Genomic DNA, 6,440 nt, shown 5'->3' on the forward strand with positions numbered 1-6,440 from the left:
GGGTCATCCAAAGTAATTGAGCACAACATGAACCAGCAGCAATGTATTCTGCTTCGGTGATGGATAAGGATACTAAGTTTTGTTTCTTGGAAGACCAAGATACAAGAGATCTACCAAGAAATTGACAAGTACTTGAAGTGGACTTTCTATCAACCTTGTCACCGGCATAGTACGAGTCGGAGTAGCCAACAAGATTAAAGGAGGCAATCTTTGGATACCAAATGCCAAAGTTTGGTGTATGGATTAAGTATCTCACTATCCGTTTCATGGCCTTAAGATGACATTCTTTAGGAGCGGCTTGATATCGTGCACACATGCACACACTCAGCATAATATCGGGACGTGAAGCACATAGATATAACAATGAACCAATCATGGAGCGGTAAACCTTTTGGTCAACCGGTTCACCATCTTTGGTCAAATCAAGATGTCCACTAGTAGGCATGGGTGTAGTCATACCTTTGCATTCTTGCATATTGAACTTCTTGAATAAGTCCTTGGTGTACTTTGTTTGAGAGACAAATGTAACTTCCTTAGTTTGCTTGATTTGCAAACCGAGAAAGAACTTGAGTTCACTCATCATAGACATCTCAAACTTCTCCGACATTAGCTTTCCAAACTTTTCACTAACGTGAGGGTTAGTCGAACCAAAAATAATATCATCAACATAGTTTTGGCACACAAATAGTTCTCCATTAACCCTTTTAGTAAAAAGAGTAGAATCAAATTTTCCAATTTCAAAGCCTTTTTCAATGAGGAACTTGGTCAAGCATTTATACCAAGCTCTAGGAGCTTGTTTAAGACCATAAAGAGCTTTGTGAAGTTTGTAAACATGATTAGGTTTCTTAGGATTTATAAAGCCGGGAGGTTGCTTAACATAAACTTCCTCCTCTATTTCACCATTTAGAAAAGCACTTTTAATGTCCATTTGGTACAAGGTGATATCATGGTGATTAGCATAGGCAAGTAAGATGCGAATGGACTCAAGTCTAGCAACAGGGGCATATGTCTCACCATAGTCCATACCTTCGACTTGTGCATAGCCTTGGGTGACGAGACATGCTTTGTTGCGAACTACTTGTCCATCTTCATCTTGCTTGTTGTGAAACACCCATTTGGTACCGATGATGTTGTGGTTGTTGTCGAGCTTCTCAACCAATGTCCAAACTTGATTTCTCTCAAAGTTGTGTAGCTCTTCATGCATGGCGTTTATCCAATCTAGATCTTCCAATGCTTCCTCAACCTTCATACGTTCAATGCTAGAGATAAATGAATAGTGTTCACAAAACTTAGCTAAACGAGTTTTAGAGCGAGTGATTCTCCCGGTTTGGATATCATTGTAGATTTGCTCGACGGGATGGTCTTTAGAAACTCTTGCTCGAACTCGTGAAAGCTTTTGCCTGGATCTAGGTGGAACATCTTCTTCATCTTGTTCTTCTTCTTGGACTTCTTTGTTGTTGACGTTGTCGTTCTCTTGTCGTGGTGGACAAGGATGTTGTTGATGTTCATCTTGGTGTACTTCCTCGTTTCCTTCATCTTGGTGTGTCCCACTTGTGGATGCTTCCGTATCAATACTTGGTTCACCTTGCCGTTGTCGGTGTTCTGGGTACGGGGGTCCCCAGAATTGCCTGCCTGCGGCCTGCGGCGTGGCTCAAGCAATGGCCCAGTGCGGCCCATCTTCACCAACTCAAGCTCAAGACCCTCGCGAGGGACCAAGCCTCGCGGGGTGGACGACATGAAAGCTTCCTCAGGAGTAGCCTCGTCAGGCTAGCTCGCGAGGAGGCGGAGAGATCAAGGCAGGGGTACCTCGTGAGGTGCCCGTGACACAAGCCATGACAATCGAGGCCAGGCGGGCGCCAGGTGGGCGCCGGCCTGAGCAGTGTCCTTGTTTCCCCTTTGGTGCAAAGGGAGCAAGCACAGGCCAAGACATCAGGCAAAGGCTACCATTTTGGTGCAACAAGACCAAGACCAGCGGAACAACAGGAAGGAGATCACCGTGGAGCCCAGGACGGCATCATCGTCAGAGTCTTTGACATGCGAGGACCGACTTTAGTGAGGATAAGTGTACTAGATGTTCCCCTTCAAAATGGCCAATTGTTGGCGCCCTTCCCGCTCAATATTTGGGAAGAGGATCAGGGCCTCTTACTCTATATATAGGTCTAGCCACCATAGTATAGAGGCATCTGGAATCGACCCCTCCAAAGGGACAACACCACCACAAGAACACCCCTCGCGAGGCTGTTCTTCCTTTGTACTGTTCTTCATCACCCCCAGGGGCAATCCACCACACCACAAACTAGAGTAGGGTATTACACCACAATGGTGGCCCGAACTAGTATAAACCCTGCGTCTCTTGTGTTGTTCATCGTGTAGCATAGACCCTTAGCAAGGCGACAAGACGCGAGTTGGTAGAGGAGAGATCTTCGCGCGCACCCCAGAGTTTGAACCTCAAGGGTCTGCCGGAACCCACAATCCGACATTTGGCGCGCCAGGTAGGGGTGCGCCGGAATCGTGTCTTCTGCCGTCTTGCGTTTCGTCGTCCATTGCATCCATGTCTGACGCTCGTCGAGCCCGTGCCGAGCGCCGGGCCACTCTCGCGGCCCATGTCACCTAGACGGCCCCCGTCGACGGGCCTCCCCGTCGTTCCCCGTCGCCTGTCGCTCAAGCCGCCACCAGCCCGGCGGGGAACGAGCAGTAGGCATCATTGCTGCATCCCTCGGTGCGGCGGGAAGGCCGCACCGCTACCCCGTCACTGACTCTAGCGGGCTCATCGTCGCACTACCGCGTTGCCCCTGGCACGTGAACTGCTGCACTACCGCCCCGTCGACGACCTCTATGACGAGTGGCTTGCCTGCATCACCGAGCTCATCGGTGCCGCAGGGGGCTCCCCCGCGCCTTCCCTCTCACTGCATCGCCCTCCGTCCTGTGCAGGCAACGCAGCTCCGGAGGCGCCTCCGCCGCCTCCCCCTCAAGAAGGCGCCCGGGCCCCAAGGCACGCGGCCCCTGGACGGGTCTCACCGCGTCCAGCGCCCGCGCAGCAAGAAAAGAGCTGCCAAGAGATCCCTCGCCCTCAAGAAGCTGCTCGCGTGCTCCATGCACCGGCATGTCATGACCACGCTCCTGCTCCAGCGCGCCAAGACCCCATGCTGCTCCTGGCGGCAGCGCACAGAGACCTCCAAGATCAAGCCCTACATCACCAAAGGCCTCCTGTGCCCACTGCAGGCTGCCGTGCCTTCACCACCGAGCTGCGCAGCATGGCCTGGCCGGGCAAGTTCAAGCCAGACCTGCCTCCACACTACGACGGCACTGCTGACCCCGCGGAGTTCCTCCAACTCTACGAGTTGGGCATTGTAACACCCCAAAAATTTAACCAAGTTTTTGATATTAAAATCTTGCCAGGAGTTTTAAATTTTTGCACTCTGGACCTTTCTGTGGATTTCAGAAAGAAAACTCTTCTTTTTATGTTAATGAGTTTCATCTTTCCCAAGTGGAGCTTTCCAAAAATTTTGGACTTCTATGCGCACAGGAGCACGGAGAGCCCCAGCAGTGCCGCCAGCCCGCCACACACCAGGATCACGTACCAGTCCGGCACCGTCTCCGCCATTAGAGCCTCTTCTCGAGCTCCGGTGAGCCATAATGGAGGAGAAGGAGGAGGAGAAGCGAGGCCAGGTGCGAAGATGAAGAAGGAGCACCGCAGACGTTTTATAGCTTGAGATCGGTGTTACAGTGGACGAAGTCCACCAGCGCCGCTCGTCGCCCGATCGCCGGTGTTCGGAGACGAATCCGCGAGCAGTGCCGACAGTGCACTGGCCCGCGAGGTGAGTGCACACTGCACCGGCAGCAAGCACGCCGCGCACTACCGCAGTACGGCCTAGATGCCCTACGCGCTAGACATCGCCGGTGGAGAAAGCCGTGAAAGCGCGCGAAAGAGAGGAAGAAGAGAGAGCCAGAGGAAGGAGGGACTGACAGTGGGCCCCGGTCCCACCTGTCAGCCAGAGGGAGCACTGTGCTCTCGGGTACGACCAGCGTATTGTAGAATTAGAATTTATTCTAAATTCGCGGCGTCCAGCGTAGTAATCGCTCGCTTTTCTAAGCGTGGAACTTCTCCGCCCAACGCCAGTACCACACTGTAGTTATTCACCACTTATTGCCCTCTCACTGTAGCCTCTTTTTACCGCTTGTGTAAAATGATCTTTTGATCTAGTAAAAATAATTTTTGTTTTACAGACCTTAGCAAATCTCGAGGACGAGATTTTTTTTAAGGGGGTTAGTAATTGTAACACCCCAAAAATTTAACCAAGTTTTTGATATTAAAATCTTGCCAGGAGTTTTAAATTTTTGCACTCTGGACCTTTCTGTGGATTTCAGAAAGAAAACTCTTCTTTTTATGTTAATGAGTTTCATCTTTCCCAAGTGGAGCTTTCCAAATTTTTTGGACTTCTATGCCATCTCATTAAAACAATTTCTAAATCAGTAGATTTGTTTATTAAATTATTTCACCCTGAGCTTTAATCATTAAAATGACTTGTTTGAGTTTTGGAGCTCTTTTTCTACTTCAACCAGTTGATAACTTTAACTAATATTTCAACCAAAATTTGGAGACATCATGTGAGGTCTCTAAATCATTTTTGTGCAATTATATATCTATTTCTTTGCATATTATGAGCTTTGTGCATGTTTTTCTTCTCTGGTCCAGGGGACAGTTTTGCACTACAACCCATTTAAATAATTCCCTAGAGCCCCCACCAAAATTATGGGATGTCAGTAGCAGCATATGATTCCACCTTATGCAAAAACCCAGTATTGTTGTTAGAAATTTTTGAGTGAAACAACATCTTTTTCATTCTAGATCAGACCTGTGCTTTCTACAGCAACCCCATTCCTTCTTGCTCAAGTGACCTTGTGTCTTCTCATGCTTGTAGCCAACCCTGCAAAACCCCTAAGTCCAGGAGCATGCACTCTTTGGAGCACTCTTAGCCCATGTAATAATGCCATGTACTTCCTGTCCAGAAGTGTAGTTTTGCAAAACTTGCACTAGCAAGTTTCTCCTTCTTGCAAACTAACTTCACCACCCTCTCTTGCACCCATAGAGACACTGCTCTGGAGAATTTGGCCACTCCAAGAACTACCTAGGTGCCTTTGGCATTTTGTAAAACACTCTAAGTGCACAGCCAGATTTGGCATGAATTCAAGTTTACATGGTGAACTTGAGCCCCTGACCAATCCACCATGTCCCTCAGTCCCCTTGCTAAGCCTAGACTAGTCCTGTTAATTGCCAGCCTCAACCGCAGCCTCTAGGATGCCCTAGCATTTCGCCGAGCATGTCCCCGGCATGCTCTGGGCGCGCCCAGAGCGTGCGTTTGGCACCCGTGCGCCCGAGACGCCGCGTCGCACCCCGCACTCAAATCCGGCCCGTGACCGGTCCCAGCCAACACTCCGTGTTCCCCTACACCACAACACCACCCCGACCAACCTGGCACCCCACAGCGCCATCGCCAGGACGGCCATGGCGACTAGCTGGCGGACGCTTGCAGGCCCGGCCATGTCGGCGCTGCCTAAGCCACTGGCGTTTGCCAACTGCCCCCTGGAGCAGTGCGTGCCCATCCATAACTTCGTCCTCAAGCGCGCGTCGCCGCCACGTCTCCCTAGCTACAGAACAGCGGTCGCCGGCAAGCTTATCCCCGGCCGCCACAAACCGACCTCCATCGCCTATATAAGAGGCCCCCGAGATCAAACCCGCACGCAGGCAGCCTCACACCGTCCCACCCGTGCCCCCCTAGCCGTCAATCGTAGGGAAAGGGTCGTCTCCTTCCTCTCCGGCGACTCCAGCCGCCGCCACTGACCCGTCCAGTCCAGAGCCACCAAGGCCTCCCCCTCTCCATTATCTCCACCAGGAACATTCCCTTCCTCCCGTGAGCGCGTCCCCCTACTCGATTTTGGTCGAAAGCCACTGCTGCCTCAAAATCATTTTCTCCGACGACCACCGTCCGCCGCAGAGCTCACCGCCGGCAGCCCCGACCACCCCAGAGAGCAAAGCGACCACCGGAAGGACCGCCCTGGCCTTGCGGTTCCATCCCGACCATCTGGAGCCCACGAGGAGCCGCCGTTCGCCGGTAACGATCGCCGGAATCCCCGCCTCTGCCCGGCCCAAGGAAAGAAGAGGGAAGGGAGACCAGTCAAACCTGACTAGTGGGCCAGGCGGGCCCACTGTCAGTGACTCAGGCGCAGCTACGCTGGATAAGTGGAAGCGCATTTCCAAAATGCGCCTTCGACATGTACGTATTTTTTCGAAACGTTTTCTTTCTGTTTTTATTTTAAATATTAGATTTTTGACCAAACTTTGACCGGCTGTATCTTTTTAAATACAACTCCAAATGAATTAATTCTTTTTCCTACCTCTTTCAAATATTGTCTAGTTTATTTTAAGATTTATTTGAAAA

This window comes from Triticum dicoccoides, chromosome 2B (genome assembly GCF_002162155.2).
Source record: "Triticum dicoccoides isolate Atlit2015 ecotype Zavitan chromosome 2B, WEW_v2.0, whole genome shotgun sequence".
Classification (NCBI taxonomy): domain Eukaryota; kingdom Viridiplantae; phylum Streptophyta; class Magnoliopsida; order Poales; family Poaceae; genus Triticum; species Triticum dicoccoides.